The sequence below is a fragment of the Plecotus auritus genome, assembly GCF_963455305.1.
Source record: "Plecotus auritus genome assembly, chromosome: 15".
NCBI classification, from domain to species: Eukaryota; Metazoa; Chordata; class Mammalia; order Chiroptera; family Vespertilionidae; genus Plecotus; species Plecotus auritus.
Genome location: NC_137781.1, coordinates 6,257,728 through 6,275,135, shown reverse-complemented (window position 1 = coordinate 6,275,135; position 17,408 = coordinate 6,257,728). Strand labels below are relative to the sequence as shown.

Genomic DNA, 17,408 nt, shown 5'->3' with positions numbered 1-17,408 from the left:
GCTGTTCCCGCCGCCCTCCCCACCGCCACGAGAGGAGCATAAATAAGGGAACGTCGTGGCAGGATAGACCCTTTTGGGACGTGTTAGGCAAACGGACGAAGGACTCCTTGCTGACTTCCATTCAACCCCGAGAAGACCTGGGATTCGCCGGCGTTAAAGCTCACGGCGTTGGCTCCCACGCTCCTCCTGGAACGGCCCGGAGACACTTGGCACCGACACACGCCTGTGCTTGTAGAAATCTGTGAGCTATCCGGGGGGGCCCCCGGGGAGTGACAGGTGATGAAAATGATCTCACTCTGCACCTGGCCAACGAGCGTGTTCGACACAGAGCTACCGAGCCGCCCGCTTGGAGCATTTCCTTCTGTGCAGCGGCCAGGGAGTCTGACCAGTTGCTTGAAAGACTTTCCTGCTCGATGAATCAGTTATTCGGCTGAAGTGGTCAATGGAATGAGTCCGTCCTTACCCACATCCATGGGGATGCAGGAGAAGGAGGAGGAGGTCGTTGGAGGGGCGTGGGCCTGGGTGTCAAAAGACCTCCCTTTCAACGTCCCAGCAGGGCCTCGAGCGGCTTGCCTCTGTGCTTCCAGATGGTTCCACATCAAATGCAGATCTGAGTGTCCTTGGAGCGTACGTGGTCAGGAATCTGTTCACGCTCTTGATATGTAATACCCATAGGATTGGAAAATAATCAGCCGGGAATACTGTGTCTCTAAGACGTTCAGGTCATAGACTTGCATCTCTCTGGCTATCAGCCTCTCAATGGAAGGAGGCCAGTTACTTGTTTAAAAGACAACGCCATGCCCAGCCGGCGTGGCTCAGTGGTTGAGTATCAACCTATGAACCAGGAGGTCATGGTTTGATTCCCGGTCGGGGAACATGCCTGGGTTGCGGGCTCCATTCCCTCCCCCCTGACATGGGGCGTGCAGGAGGCAGCCGGCCCATGATTCTCTCTCATCACTGATGTTTCTCTCTCTGTCCCTCTCCCTTCCTCTCTGAAATCAGTAAGACTATATTTTTTTAAAATCTGTGTATATAAAAAGCCAGTGTCGTGATGACCAGGATGACCAAACGACTGGAGACCATGAGGGGCATGGAGCACCCCTCGGTCCCTCCCCCTCGGCCTACAGACTCCGATGGCAGCAAGGCGGGCAGCGGGAGGGCAGGACAGCAAGCGCAGCGAGCAGCAGCAGTGGTCGGGTATGTGGGGCTGTGAGCGTGGTGGGGTGACGGGCGGGTAGGTGGAGCAGCACGCGATTTCACGCGCTGGGCCTCTAGTAAATAAATAAAACTCCCCATATCTGTCACAGACTCATTGGATTGGAGACTTTCACCGACTCTATTTCTCCGCACACCAACTCTGGCTCCCAGCTTCCAGTCCCCTAAGTGTCAGTGCCATTCTCCCTAAACCAATTGGAAACTCATGGCCCTTTGCCGTTGCTGTTTGAGAAAGAAATGCCTCTTGGGTTCAGGCCCTCAGGGACTCTCCACCTCCCATCCACCCTGTGAGCGGCTGTGGGGAATGACAAAAAGAGGCTTTTGCCCAAGGGGACGCCTCAGCATTTGCCCTGGGACGTTTCCTCCCCCCCTCCCCCCGAGAAGGGACTGGCTCAAGGGAGCCCCCCTGGTTCAAGACCCAGTTTTGCTTTTCACAAGCACCTTCTCGATATCCAACACCTCCGTACGGGTTGGCTTTCTCCTTCGCTCTGTCTTTCTGTCCTTCCAAACCTCGAGTAACTGAGCAGAAATGCAGACGGGGAGCAAGACGATGCTGAGTAATTTCACATTTGCGGCGGGGGGAGGGAGGGCACCCCATCCCGGGAAGGAAGCCAGCCCCGAGTTGGGCGTCCGGGTGATTTTTGCAGGAGGGGTGGAGTGAGGTCTAGGCGCTCTGAAGCCGAGTGGCGATTTCCGTCCTGCACATATTGGAAATGACTTTCGTACGTGGACAGGCGGGGTCCCGGCTGGGTCCTGAGTTTATTATTCTTTGGTTAGCATCGCCGTTCATCCAAAAGCCGGTGGGCCGGTCACTGCACCCGCGAGGTGTGCTTATATTTATAGCCTTCCTTCATAAGCATGTACATGTTTTTGCCGTTGCTCGGTTAACGCGGCTTTCAAGTCATTCCAGTCGTTTCTCCCCCCAGCACACTGAAGTACCTGATCTGTGAGTATTGAAAGGAAATATCACTTCGTCCAGAGACATGTACATTGGAACTGCACTCAAGCACATAAGCTGTCACCTTCCAATCATTATGCATCTGTTTTCTCTTCTATTTTCCAGTCTATAGTTGGCTAATTTAAAAAAAAATTTTTTTTTTCTCCTGCGTTTGCTTTTTTTTGGGGGGATGGTCTCTCCTGCCAGCTTATATACTTAGATCCATCATTTGTATTTGCTGTGGAAGTCCCACCCATGGAGAGATTTACCTGAGCTTTTAGGGACTGGCCCGAAACTACCGAGGCTGTTGATGGCGGAGAAAACGGAATGATGTGTTCTTTGGGGGCTCATTTTTCAGGGGCGTCTCGTCTATCTGGACAGCCGTGTGCTTCACACACCGAGTGCGTGTGATCCCGGGTCACATGTGTGGTGTGTTTGCACATACAAAGGCATGCATCCGGGCCCCGGGGGGCCGCGTGTGGCTTAGAAGGGTAACGTGAGTGACTCCCACCCAACGAGGCAGCCGACATGCTTATGGCAACGCCGACATGCTTATGGCAACGCTGCTCGCGTGTGGGACGGCAGAGCGGGTCTCACTCCGAGGGCGGACAGGAGGTCGGGACTCAGCTGACGCCCAGCCACTGAGCCACACCAGCCCGGCTGCGCCAACATTTTCATGCTAGATGCGTTTGTCTCTCCCCCTCCCCCCGCCCCCCACACTCATATTCTCTACTGTCTTCCCTTCGCCAGGGTTTAGAAAATGGGGCGCTTTCCCAAAGCTAGTTTTCTCATCGAAACGTCATCTCTTTGTCGATGCAAAAATGAAATCGAGGTCCTGATGTATCCTCTTGGTGTGACCCGCTCTTGTACCCGTCCAGGTCAATCCCTTTTCCTTTCTTACTGTGGTCTAACAAGTTTGTGTGTGTGTGTGTGTGTGTGCGTGTGTGTGTTTTAATCCTCTTTGTATATGATTTCAAAGCACATGAGGAGCCCCTGATGAACTCACTGCGGGCGGAATGGGCCGCTGAGATACGGTCTTCAGCCTGCAGCCCTCAGTCCCATAATGTCTGTCAGTGTTACGATGGGCTGTTAGGAGGAATGACAAAAACACGGGGAGGCAGAGAAGTCCTAAGGCTGCCAGCAGGGGTCTTGATGGAGAGGGCTCGGGCAGCCGTGAATTTTATTTTATTGTTTTTTTAAATCCTCACCCGAGGATATTTTTTTTCCATTGATTTTTAGAGAGAGTGGAAGGGAGAGGGAGAGACAGAGAGAAACACTGACGTGAGAAAGACACATCCGTTGGTTGCCTCCTGCGCATGCCCCCAACCAGGGCCAGGAGCCTGCAGCCAAGGTACGCGCCCTTGACCGGAATCGAACCCAGGACCCTTCAGTCTGCAGGCCGACGCTTTATCCACTGAGCCAAACCAGCCAGGGCTTGTTGTCGCTCTTTGAAATGGAGTGGACCCCACACGACAGACCTCAGTCCCTTCCTTGACTGTGAGGAGTGGGCGATGGTTCCATTCCTCCAGCCAATGTTTTTTTTGTGTTTTTTTTTTTTAATATTTTTATTGATTTCAAAGAGGAAGGAAGAGACAGCTCGAAACCTCAATGAGAATCATGGATCGGCTGCCTCCTGCACGCCCCCTACTGGGGATGGAGCCCACAACCCGGCCATGTGCCTTGACTGGGAATCGAACCAGTGACCTCCTGGTTCATAAGTTGGTCAATGCTCAACCACTGAGCTATGCTGGCCGGACGCCAGTCAGTGTTTTAATATTCTCTGCCATGCCTGCACTCCACTGGAGCAGCCTCCAAGATTTCTATTTTTAAAACTAAGCAGCAATTCTCTCTCTACGTCCGTGCTCCCTGAATGCAAATGAGAAGAGACTCTTTTTCAGAAGACATTGAACCCTGTGGTTAGGAGGCAGGCATTGGATATTTTCATATAAATGTATAATCATGTTATTAATTAGACAACCTGTTGATTAGGGGGCTGTACTTTGTGTTAAGCTGAAGTTTGGGACTAGGGCTATTATATCGAAAACTCAAAACACGTTGCAAAGTCCATCCATTGGGTCAAATTTGTACTTCATTCTTTTTTTAAAATATATATTTTATTGATTTCAGAGAAGAAGGCAGAGGGAGAGAAAGAGAAACATCCATGATGAGAGAGAATCAGGGGTCGGCTGCCTCTTGCATGCCCCACACTGGGGATCGAGCCCACAACCTGGGCCTGTGCCCTGACCAGGAATCGAACCGTGACCTCCTGGTTCCTAGGTCGACCCTCAACCCTGAGCCACGCCAGCCGGGAAGCCTTTAGCATTTCTGTAAGCTACTTCCGTCATTTATCGACTGTGTTTTAGGTGAATTATTTATTCTTTTTTAAACTTTAGTCATCAGAAAGGGGGTGGGGGTGATGAGTGTACCTTTCCGAGCATATGTCTATATAAAGCATTTGGTATAGTAAAAAAACATGACTCGCTCCTCATCTTCACTGTCATCGCCCTAAGTTATTGTTGTACCCAGCCTACTGATGTGAAAAGCAAGATGGGCCCAGGCCGGGGTGGCTCCGTAGTTGAGCATCGACCTAGGAACCAGGAGGTCACAGGTTCGATTCCCCGTCAGGGCACATGCCTGGGTTGTGGGCTCGATTCCCAGGAGGGGGCGTGCAGGAGGCAGCCCATCAACGATTCTCTTTCATCATGGATGTTTCTCTCTTCCTCTCCCTCTCTCTTCCTCTCTGAAATCAATAAAAATACATTAAAAAAAAAAAAAAGCAAGATGGGAAAACATGTAAGGGGCATTCCAAATGCTACACAACCGGCCTGTGGTGGGAGTAGAATTGAAGCCGTGTTCTCATCAGAATCCGAGCACTGAATCCGTGCTCCTTAACTGCACCACGTGGCCTCGTGTTGATGGAGTTTCCAGGTGTCGCGAAGCCGGGACAAGCAGTTATTATGTCACATGGCCAATTTGTGTCTAAAAAAGACCTTAGCAAAATGTAATCCCGGGCAAAATATCAAAAGAGGAACTTAATATGAATAATTGGCGAGCGCTGCGTGCGCTTGGTTGAAAGAAAAAAGAAATCACGCAAGTACAAGGTGTCTGAAAAAATATTTAGGGCTTTTACTTACTTACTGGCACAGCCATAGGCCACGGAGCCAAACCCGCTGGGCATTTAAAACTCTGGATGGGCCGAAACCGGTTTGGCTCAGTGGATAGAGCGTCGGCCTGCGGACTGAAGGGTCCCGGGTTCGATTCCGGTCAAGGGCATGTACCTTGGTTGCGGGCACATCCCCAGTAGGGGGTGTGCAGGAGGCAGCTGATCGATGTTTCTCTCTCATCGATGTTTCTGGCTCTCTATCCCTCTCCCTTCCTCTCTGTAAAATACCAATAAAATATAAAAAAAAAACAAAACCTCTGGATGGACCACAGAGACCCATGTTATTACCAAGGTGACAAACCAACAATGAATAGTTCCTGTAAGCCCAGCCGGTGTGGTTGAGCGTCGACCCATGAACCGGAGGTCAGGGTTCGATTCCCAGCCAGGGCACATGTCCAGGTTATGAGCTTTACCCCCAGTGGGAGGCGTGCAGGAGGCAGCCGATGCATGATTCTCTCTGGCGTCCATGTTTCTCTTTCTCTCTCCCTCTCCCTTCCTCTCTCCGAAATCAATCAGATCTTTAAAAAATACATTTCCTATAAGATGTTTGGACGCAGGAACCCCAATTGCCAAGAATACAAAACCCAGAGGCTTGGGGTCAACCCTGTAGGTCTCAGTCGCCTTGGTGGGAAGTACAGCCTCTTGTACGTGGCCTGTTAGAACCAAGTACAGAAACAGTGTTAGCCACGACACAGGTGCCATCTGACTCGCACAGGAGAACTGGAGAGCAGTGGGAGTGTATGTCTCCGTTCCCATCCACGAGAGGGATGGCGTATATTCCATCTGGGGCACAGGTCACATCCTTAGCGACCCCTGCCCGGGTTAGGGATGCGTCCTTTGCAGGGTTTATTTCTACGGGTATGCCTCCCGCTCTTTGGAATGCTGCCCTGACCATTCTCATAAACAAGGGGCCGCTGTAAAACACAGCAGCCTCTCTCCCAGGAATACTATGGTGAGATGACGTATGGAGACCTGCTACTTGTATCCTATCTAATAAAGAGGTAATATGCAAATTGACCCTCATGCCCTCACAAAGATGGCTGCCTATGACCAGGCCAGCAGGGGGGTTAGTGAGGAACGACCAAACGACTGAACAAGCAGGCTGCGTGGGGCGACCAGCCCAGCGGGGGCAGGGGGTGCAGTTGGGGGCGACCAGGCTGGCGGGGGGGCAGTTGGGGGTGATTAGGCTGGCGGAGGGGCAGTGAGGGGCGACTAGGCTGGCAGGGGGGAGGAATTTGGGGGTGACCAGGCTGGCAGGGGAGGAAGTTAGAGGTGATCAGGCAGGCAGGCAGGTGAGCGATTAGGAGCCAGTGGTCCAGGATTTGTGACAGGGATGACCGACTGCCAGTTTAGGCCCGATCCCGGGGATTGGGCCTAAACCAGCAGTCGGACATCCCCCAAGGGGTCCCGGATTGGAGAGGGTGCAGGCTGGCTGAGGGAACCCCACCCTCCCATCCACGAATTTCATGCACCGGGCCTCTAGTTTAAATATAAAAATGCTACTTGGATTTCACCGCCCGAAAGGCAGGAAAAGGATGACTCCTTGTCGAGTGTCAGGGTGAGGATGACTTTGGTCTGAACCAGAGCTATGCAAATGGAGCAGACTGCCTTGAAAACGCAGCGAGTGTCTCGCCTTTGAATGCGTTGAAGCGATGGTTAGAATACGCCGGGGCCGCTGGTTAATATCCGCGCTTTGAGCGGGAGGTTGAAATAGATGAACTCTGGTGTCTCCTTCAGTGCGAGGCGTCTGTGACTCAGAATGATTCTTGCGAGTTGCTGATGAATGACTAATGGCTGCGAGGAGAAGAAAAAGACGCATTTTGGAGCAACCATTGAACGGAAATGGAGATTGGCTTAAGGCTGCAGTGACTTTTTTTTTGCATCGTCTCTGAGCCCGAGGTACAAAGGGAAGAGCTAGCTTTGTGTTGTGTCATCAGCCAGAGTGCCTCGTGTTCTTCCCCTAATCATTTGGGGTGTTTTCTCGGTAAAGACGTTGCGAATCATGTCCCCGAAGTCGTTTTCATTTCCACTGGAGCTGGCGTCAAACCCGGGGGCAGGTTTTCCATTAAGCATCATCGTAACTGTGTAGGTTCAAACTGCCTCTGGATTTACACTTCTCCGTCCCGGTCTCTGTCTCCTATCCTAAGGGACGCTGTGTTGGTTTTTTCCTTTCCTTTGCAATTGACTTATGTTATGCATTCTTTTTTAAAAATATATTTTATTGATTTTTTTACAGAGAGGAAGGGAGAGGGATAGAGAGTTAGAAACATCGATGAGAGAGAAACATCGATCAGCTGCCTCCTGCACGCCTCCTACTGGGGATGTGCCTGCAATCCAGGCCGGAATCGAACCTGGGACCTTTCAGTCCGCAGGCCGACACTCTATCCACTGAGCCAGACCGGTCAGGGCTATGCGTTCTTCTAAGACCCTCAAATCCTTTGGGAAATGGATGAACGGATGGATAAGTGGTCATCTGTATAATGACTTGGCAAATCGGTAAGTTCCTTTTGGTAAGTGTGAGTAAGCAGCTGTTGACCTAGTAAGTGGTCAGTCTCCATCATTGCCAGCAATTCCTTCCATTACCCAACATCCAAGATATTTCCCCTCCCCCCATAGGTTCCCATTTGATAAGCATCAGTCCTAATCCAATGCTTATTCTGAGTAGCGGTGATAAGCAGTGGGCTCCAATTGGTTAATAGCAAACTGATTGACAGTGTCCTAAGCTTTGATTTGCATACTGTTCTTAGGGTTCAGTGGATGCTGGATACATGTGAAAAGGTGAGAAGAGAAGTCACAGGTTGAAAGTAAAGCTTGTAAAAATATCAGCTGTTTTCAAATGGCTCTACTTTGGCCCTGGCCGATGTGGCTCAGTGGTTGAGTGTCGACCTATGAACCAGGAGGTCATAGTTCGATTCCCATTCAGGGCACAGGCCCGGGTTGCAGGCTCAGTCCCCAGTAGGGGGCGTGCAGGAGGCAGCCGATTCATGATTCTCTCTCACCACTGATGTTTCTATCTCTCTCCCTCTCCTTTCCACTCTGAAACCAATAAAAATATATTTTACACACACACACACACACACACACACACACACACACACACGTGCACGTACAAATCCATCCTCATTTCGAAGGATAGGAATGGAGTCACAGACTCGACAGCAGTGATTTGATCAAACCCAGGAATTGTGTCTGCTGCCTTAGGGCCCTTTCTGGCCAAATCCCCGTGAATTTTAATATCTCCCTTGCATGATAAAAGGTATGCTATGGGTTGAAAAACACACAGCTAGCGGGGGAATGAACGCATGAATGATACGGCTACCGACGTGCTTGTGGGACCATAACCAGGGTGTATCGGACGAGGGAGCCTTGATTTTATCGACAAGATGGGAAATCATTTCACGATCTTGCCTGAAGAAATGCCTTTCGCGTTTGACAGTTGAGAATGCTGAAGTTAAACACAGGAGCAGGAAAAGGCAACGTGGTCCGGCGGGGGGGGGAGTGGGGGGGTGGGGGGTGGGAAGGAAGACTCGAGTCATGATTATCATCCCTGGGAGTCAACCTCCGAGGTGTTCCGTGTCTCTGGGACCCTGGGTCCCCTGCTCTGGCCGCTGGGGGCCAGCGGGGGGCCTCGTCCCAACACCCGCACATCTTCCCTCAGGCCTCTCGCCCTGCCTGCTGACACATTTTTGGGTGCGGACAGGCCTTGCAATTGGATATGACGCCCCAAGCTAAAGGTGTTAGCAGCAGCTCAGCGAAAATCGACGCCAGGGTGGGAGGCAGTAGAGGGTGACATGCCTTTGGAACGAGGGGCCATTTCTGGGTTTCATCTCATTCTCAGAATCGGGAGATCGTTTTACTCCTCAGCACGCACCCGTCCCTGGCCACCCTTTCTCCACACGGCTTTGCACACGCTCCTTCCACGCACAGGGTTCCTGAGTTACAGCCTTCGCTCCGCACCCCGTCTCTGACGTGTGTTATTTAAGACATCGCCGGAAGCGGACTCCGCAGCAGGGACAGCAAATCCAGGGGAGGTTTCTCTTGACCTTGGCTGAAGGCTCAGTGTGATGTGCTTCCTCTCTCCCGAGCCCCCCACTTTCTCACGCCCACCCACTGTCCCTCCGAGATGGGCGTTCTGCTGGCGCCTGACCCGCCGGAAAAGGGACCGTTTTTCAGAGGGAAGCTTGGACCAAATGGCTCGGAGGGGAAGCCTGACCCCCTTCCCACCCTCTCCCGCTGGAAAGAAAGCGAAGCGCGGAAGTTTGGAAGTTGCCGGAGTTTAATTGCTCCTCCGGAAAGCGCCAAGAACGTGGGAAAGCTTATCCTTTGGTGGGAGGGAAACCCGGGGCCTATGGGCATTGCAGCTGTCTGTGTACCTTTCCCTCTCTTCCTCCTCCTCCTCCTGCTCCTCCTCCTCTTCTCCCTCCTCCTCCTCCTCCTTCTCTTCCTCCTCCTCTCCCTCTCCTCCTCCTCTCCCTCTCCTCCTCCTCCTCCTCCTCCTCTCCTCCTCCTCCTCTCTCTCCTCCTCTCCCTCTCCTCTTCCTCCTCCTCCTCCTCCTCCTCTCCCTCTCCTCCTCCTTTCCCTCTCCTCTTCCTCCTCCTCCTCCTCCTCCTCCTCCTCCTCTCTCTCCTCCTCCTCTCTCTTCTCCTCTCCCTCTCCTCTTCCTCCTCCTTCTCCTCCTCTCCCTCTCCTCCTCCTTTCCCTCTCCTCTTCCTCCTCCTCCTCCTCCTCCTCCTCCTCCTCCTCCTCTCTCTCCTCCTCCTCCTCTCTCTCCTCCTCCTCCTCTCTCTCCTCCTCTCCCTCTCCTCTTCCTCCTCCTCCTCCTCCTCTCCCTCTCCTCCTCCTTTCCCTCTCCTCTTCCTCCTCCTCCTCCTCCTCCTCCTCTCTCTCCTCCTCTCCCTCTCCTCTTCCTCCTCCTCCGCTCCTCTTCCTCCTCTCTCTTCTCTCCCTCTCCTCTTCCTCCTCCTCCTCCTCTCCTCCTCCTCCTCTCTCTCCTCCTCTCCCTCTCCTCCTCCTTCTCTTCCTCCTTCTCTTCCTCCTCCTCTCCCTCTCCTCCTCCTTCTCTTCCTCCTCCTCCTCCTCCTCTTCTTCCTCCTTCTCCTCCTCTTCCTCCTCCTCCTCCTCTTCCTCCTCCTCCTTCTCCTCCTCCTTTTCCTCCTCCTCTTTCTCTTCCTCCTCCTCCTCCTTCTTCTTTAGCTTCCAAGTATCAAATGCCCACCTTTCTTTTCCAAGAGGAATTGAGGACAGATTGTTCCTTAGGGACTTCAAAAGGGTGTTAGGGCCCAGCCGGCGTGGCTCAGTGCTTGGTCGTAGTTCCATTCCCAGTCAGGGCACATGCCAGGTTACAGGCTCCATCCCAAGTGGGGGGTGTGCAGGAGGCAGCCGATCCATGATTCTCTCTCATCATGGATGTTTCTGTCTCTTTCTCCCTCTCCCTTCCTCTCTGAAATCAATAAAAAGTTATTTTAATAAATAAATGAAATAAGCCCTAGCCTAGCCGGTTTGGGCTCAGTGGATAGAGCATCGACCTGCGAACTGAAAGGTTCCGGGTTCGATTCCGGTCAAGGGCACATGCCCAGTTGTGGGCTCGATCCCCAGTGGAGGACGTGAGGGAGGCAGCTGATCCATGATTCTCTCTCATCGTGGATGTTTCTATCTCTCTCTCTCTCTCTCTCTTCTTCTCTGAAATCAATAAAAATATATTTTAAAAAAGCACACAAATGTATTATTCCACCTCCATGTAGTAAAAAGCATACTTGTACAATGTTTAATAAATAAATAAGTAAATAATAAATAAAATAATAAATTGCAATGGTTGCTCTTTTTCCACCTTTTATTTTTTATTATTTTAAAATATATATATACATTTTATTGAGTTCAGAAAGGAAGGGAGAGGGAGAGAGAGAGAGAAACATCAATGATGAGAGAGAACCATGGATCGTCTGCCTCCTGCAGGCCCAGCACTGGGGATGGAGCTGCAACCCAGGCATGCGCCCTAGACCAGAATCGAACCCAGGACCCTTCAGCCCGCAGGTCCATGCTCTGTCCACTGAGCCAAACCAGCCAGGGCATCTTTTTCACCTTTTATACCAAGCAGTCAAAACTGGGGACAAGTGGATAATACGTTTATGTCGAAGAACAGATGTAGGGTGGAAGACAGCGAACAGCATTGCTTGAAAGGAAGCAAGCTGCCGTGCTTTAAGCGCGGAGCCACGAGACGCTCCTTGCAAAGGAAAGTCCGTTTCGTGACAAATGGGACGCGGTAGGATTTGCGTCTTGTTGGTGACCCATTTAAAGAGCCAAAAAAAGAACCTCCCATTTTCCTTTAAGTTTTCCTTTAAGAAGTCAGCATGATTTGCCTTTTGATTTCTTATGTCTCTTTCTTATTAAATCTTGTTTTTTTCCTGCGGGTTTGTGGCACACATGTGCGTAGCAGCTAAAAAGCACCCTTTGATACAGCGCGGACACAAAGCATTAACTTCTACGTCGGGGGGAAAAACTGTTTGGAGCGGATGGAGCAAACGGGGGGATGGGACGCTAGCGGACTTTCTATTTCAAGCCGTTTTGCCTTTTCAAACATTTGCTGTCCCTGATCCCTGCCTGACATCAGTCGGAACATAGAAATTGCCGGTGACGTTAAGATGTTGGTTTTGCTAGTCCCTAGTTGAGGCCTGGTTTTAATTTTGCAGAAGGTGTTAAAAAGTTCATATTGGCCCAGCCGGTGTGGGTCAGTGGCTGAGCATCGACCTATGATCCAGGAGGTCACGGTTCGATTCACTGGTCAGGGCACATGCCTGGGTTTCGGGCTCCATCCCCAGTAGAGGACATGCAGGAGGCAGCCGATTGACCATTCACTCTCACCATTGATGCTTCTTTCTCTCTCTCCCTCTCCCTTCCTCTCTGAATTCAAGAAAAGAATATATATATACTAGAAGCCCGATGCACGAAGATTCGTGCCAGAATGGGCCTTCCTTTCCCTGGCTGCCGGCACCGCCTTCACTGTGGCCGGAGTCGCCTTTCTGCCTTCCTACAATGCTCAGAGGCCCGGAGTGGCCGGGGGTGGTGCGGAATGCCTGTGTCGTCGCCATGGCAATAATGCAAGCATTCCGCCCCGCCCCCAGCCGCTTGGCGCCTGCATATGCAAATTAACCTGCCATCTTTGATGGGTTAATTTACATACTCACTCCTGATTGGCTGGTGGGCGTCACGAAGGTATGGTCAATTAGCATGTTACTCTTTGATTAGGTAGATTTTTACTGATTTCAGAGATAGTAAAGGAGAGGGAGAGAGAGAGAGAGAGAGAAACATCCATGATGAGAGAGTCATGGATCGGCTGCCTCCTGCACGCCCCACACTGGGGATCGAGCCCGCAACCCCGGGTATGTGCCCTGACCGGGAATCAAACTGTGACCTCCTGGTTCATAGGTCAATGCTCAACCACTGAGCCACACCAGCCCAGGCCAGTTCAAACCTCTTCATTGATTTAGTTAGTCATTCAAAAGCTGATACATATTGACTGCCTGCTAGGAGCAGGGCACCATGCCAGGCCCAAGAGATGTGTGTGGTCCATTGTAGCGTCAAGCACGGAATAGGTACTCGATATAGCTGTTCAAGTAGATGTGCCATCTGTCTTCAGTGACCCTACAATGTCTTCAGTGTATGGATGACCCCATGGCACTTCCTGTCGGGCCTAAAATCCAAGGTCACCTCCAAATGGTCTCACCATTGACCCCATTGCTTTCCTACCTCCATGTCTCTCTCTCTCTCTCTCTCTCTCTCTCTCTCTCTCTCTCTCTCTCTCTCCCCTGAAACAAAATGAAAACTTCAGTGGAAGATGGTGAAGTTCAGATTTCATTAGCTTTGGGCATTGCTATACCTTGGGGAGAGAATCTCATTGTGGGGTGACCTTTTTAGTTAATTCACAGGCGGGAGGAAATGGCCCTCAGAGCCTGTTTTATTCATAGGTAATTACACGCTGCTGCTAAGCGTGGTCCCGTGGGGTGAACCGAGGCCGGATACGGCCCTCACCCTTCCCTCCTTCATTCCCAGACCCTGGGCTACAGAGGCCGGTAGGGGAAAGAGATCCGACCATGACAAGCTCTAAGATAGAAGGGGTGGCGCAGTGGTCGAGCATCGACCTATGAACCAGGAGGTCAGGGCTCGATTCCCAGTCAGGGCACATGCCTGGGTTGGGAATCATGGATGAGCTGCCTCCTACATGCCCTCTACTGGAGTTGGAGCCCACAACCCAGGCATGTGCCCCTGACCGGGAAATGAGCCCAGGATCCTTCAGTTCCCAGGCCGACGCTCTCTCCACCGAACCAAACCAGCTCGGGCCAACTGTACATATTTGGTGCTTTCTTATGGAATTTTTAAAATATATATATATTTTATTGACTTTTTACAGAGAGGAAGGGAGAGGGAGAGTTATAGAAACATCGATGAGAAAGAGACATCCATCAGCTGCCTCCTGCACACTCCCTACTGGGGATGTGCCTGCAACCAAGGTACATGCCCTTGACCGGAATCGAACCTGGGACCCTTGAGTCCGCAGGCCGACGCTCTATCCACTGAGCCACACCAGTTAGGGCCGTATTTGGTGCTTGAATCTGTCCCCAGAAATCAGCCCATCCTTGGCATGCCTCACCGTCCTCTGTCTCCTGCCTTGCTCTCCTGTATTCATTTCCCCGTTCCACCTAGAAGTGCTAGGAAATAGCCTATCTTCTCATGAGAGCCTGGAAAAACGTTTCCCACCTCTGAGAGTGACCTTCGGAGGGACACGAACTCTTTTTTTCCCACGCCCCCCCCCCCCCCCCCACACACACACCCCTCCACACCCCTGCCGTCTGGCGTGACCAGGTCTAAATCCGACTTGCCACCCCCACAGCTCTTTGGGCGACTCCCTTTCAAGTTTGCTCTGCGCTTGGGATCTTTCTCTTCAAAGGCAGCCGCTGTTCCTTTCCTCCAGCGAAATGTCTCTTTATTATTTCCTGCTCTCATTGCTGTTGCTACTAAGTTTCTCTGCGTGTGTCTTTTTCTTTTTCTTTTTCTTTTTCTTTTTCCCTGGCATTTGCAACTCTTTCAATTTGGACTTACCTGAGAGCTCCCTTGGCAGCCAGGCCCCCTTTGGCACGTTGGGCGAGAATAGACACGGTCACGTGGCCAAAGGGAACAGCCCACCCCCCCCCACCCCCCCTGCAGATTGCGTGCGGTGCTGGGGCTCTGCTTTGAAAATCTTTCGGTGCTGTTACAACCTGCCGAGCAAGGATGGCCTCCCGGCTGGGTAATTTGGGGAAGTCAAATGGGGGAGCGTGGGATGGCTCATCAACAGACCCAGGTTCAATTCCCTGCTCTGCCACTTACCCCTCAAGATTTTTGTGTTAGCTGAGTGGGCTATCAATGACCACAGGCTACGGGGCTGAGGACTACAGAAATGTATTCTCTCACGGTTCATGAAACAACCAGAATCAAGGGTTGGCTCCATTGAGTCTCTGAGCAGAATTTGGGCCTCTCTCGTCGGTCCCACCCTAAATCCAGTATGATATCATACGGGGATCCTTAACTTCATCGTAGCTGACAAGCTGCTCCTTCCAAATAAGAGTACATCCATAGGTACTGCACTGACCTTACTCAAGTTACTGCTTTCTGGCTCAGCCTCGGTTTCCTCATCTATAAAAGAGGGGTAATGTTGCCAACCGGAATAGTTGTGGAGGGAAATAAACTACAAAACGTTTGGAAAGCCCCTGGCATTATGGTGGGCATTTAGCAACCAATCAGGTTTCATCTTTAATACATATATATATATATATAATCTCAGAGAGGATGGGAGAGGGAGAGAGATAGAAACATCAATGATGAGAGAATCATTGATCAGCTGCCTCTTGAATGCCCCCTACTGGGGATTGAGCCCGCCACCTGGGCATGTGCAGGGACTGGGAATCGAACCGTGACCTCCTGGTTGATGGGTTTTGACGCTCAACCACTAAGCCACATGGGCCTGGCAAATATCCTATGTAATAAAGAGCTAATATGCAAATGGTTGTCATGCCCTCGCACCCTCACACCCTTGCGCCGGGGCCAGGGGACCTGAGGCTGGGCCGGGGGACCTGAGGCCACGCCCCCTGCCAGGTGGGGCTTGATGGGGGACCTGAGGCCACGCCCCCTGCCCGGTGCAGGGCCAGGGGACCTGAGGCTGCGCCCTCTGCCCTGCGAAGCTTGATGGGGTGGGGCCGCCGGGTCTGGGTCTCTTGTGATTTCGAGGTGTGCATGGGTGGGCAGGGACTTGACTCTGGGTCCCCCGGCGCACCCCAGACTCAGACAAGAGGGAGATTTTCATATGCATTTTACTAATTTTCTTTCACCTCTGACACTTCTATTATAGAGAAAAGGCAAATATCAATATTAAAATATTTCCTCTAATTAATTCCTTTTAATGTCATGAATTTTGTGCACGGGGGCACTAGTGTATATATACACTGAGTGGCCAGATTATGATGATCTCTGAATACATAATAATCTGGCCACTCAGTGTGTGTGTGTGTGTGTGTATTAGAGGCCTGGTGCATGAATTCGTGCATGGGTGGGGTCCGGCCAGCCTGGCCAGGGGGAGGGGACATGGGCGGTTGGCTGGCCTGCCTGCTGGTCGAACTCCTGGTTGAGGGGACAATTTGCATATTAGCCTTTTATTATATAGGATCTACACTGAGTGGCCAGATTATTATGGGTTCAGAGATCATAATAACCTGGCCACTCAGTATGATAGAAGATATACCATCGAAGTGGGGCCAGGCAGTGGAGGAAGAGTGAGTGGGAATTGAAACTCAAAGGCTGAATCCTCCACAAACCCAGGTGAGCAGCTCTCCCCTCCCCCCACCTGTCCCCTGGACTGTTTTGTGAAGGGACGCTCAGCTGTGATGAGCTGACCTGGCCACAGGGTGTCACAGCTGCCCAGACACTCCGGACACACTCCCTCGGAGAGGAGGTCTGACAGGTGAGACCTGGGAGGCTCACAGCCCATCTCTCCTGCCGACACTGCCCAGGGAGCCGGCCCTGGTGAGCCCAGCGGCTGCAGAGCCCAGCCTGTCATTGTCCCAGGCAACGGCCAGAATGCCTCTCAGTTGCTCCCAGGCCTGTGGGGCTCCCTGTGTAACAGGTCAGCTAAATGCTGGCTGCTCCCACGTGTGGGTGAGGGGCTGGGGCAGCCCTGGCCGGCTCAGGACTGGCTCCCTCACTGGTGGTCATATCCTCAGACCCAGTTTGCCACTGAAGGGGTTTACATCATTTTTCCTGGAGAAGGATCTGACAGGGAGATATGAGACCGTGATTTGGGTGTTGGTTCTGCTTTCTTTTCTTTCTTTCTTTTTAAAATATATATATTTGTTATTCATTTCAAAGAGGAAGGGAGAGAGAGATAGAAACATGATGAGAGAGAATCATTGATCGGCTGCCTCCTTCACGTCCCCCACTGGGGATCAAGCCTGCAACCTGGGCATGTGCCCTGACTGGGAATCGAACCCGGGAACCTTTTGTCCACAGGCCAATGCTCTATCCACTGAGCCAAACCGGCCAGGGCTGACTCCTTTCTTCAAGCCCATGACCTGGCTTGTGTTATTTTGTTTGTTTTTCATTTATTATCCAGCTTTTTGTTGTTGCTTTGTAAATCCTCACCCAAGAATACTTTTTCCATTGACTTTTAGAGAGAGTGGAAGGGAAGGGGGGGGGGAGAGAGAGAGAGAAAGAGAGAGAGAAAGAGAGAGAAACATCGATGTGAGAGACACAGATTGGTTGCCTCCTGTATACATCCCCACCAGGGCTGGGGATTGAGCCTGCAACCGAGGTAAATGCCCTTGACCATAATCGAACCGTGACCTCCTGGTTCATAGGTCGACGCTCAACCACTGGACCACGCCAAGGTGCTGTTAGGAGAGGCACAGGATTCAGGGGGAGGGGGAAGCTTTGAGAAAAAGAACAGGAGGAAGTAGCTAAAGAGAAAAGAAGATGGATACAGTGTAACACTGGGGAGGGCTCGGGTGATGGCGTAAAGTGAGGATGGGGATTAAGGAGGATCCCGGAGGCAAGGCCCCCGGCCCCCAGGG

The 17,408-nt window shown here is 51.7% G+C and overlaps 1 protein-coding gene across 1 annotated transcript in view; it reads left to right on the top strand.

The window, feature by feature from the left end:
* The window catches only part of AGBL1 (AGBL carboxypeptidase 1), a gene marked incomplete at its 3' end in the record, with an annotated part of 283,890 nt that overhangs the window by 179,405 nt on the left and 87,077 nt on the right, over window positions 1–17,408 (top strand). The window lies entirely within an intron of this gene.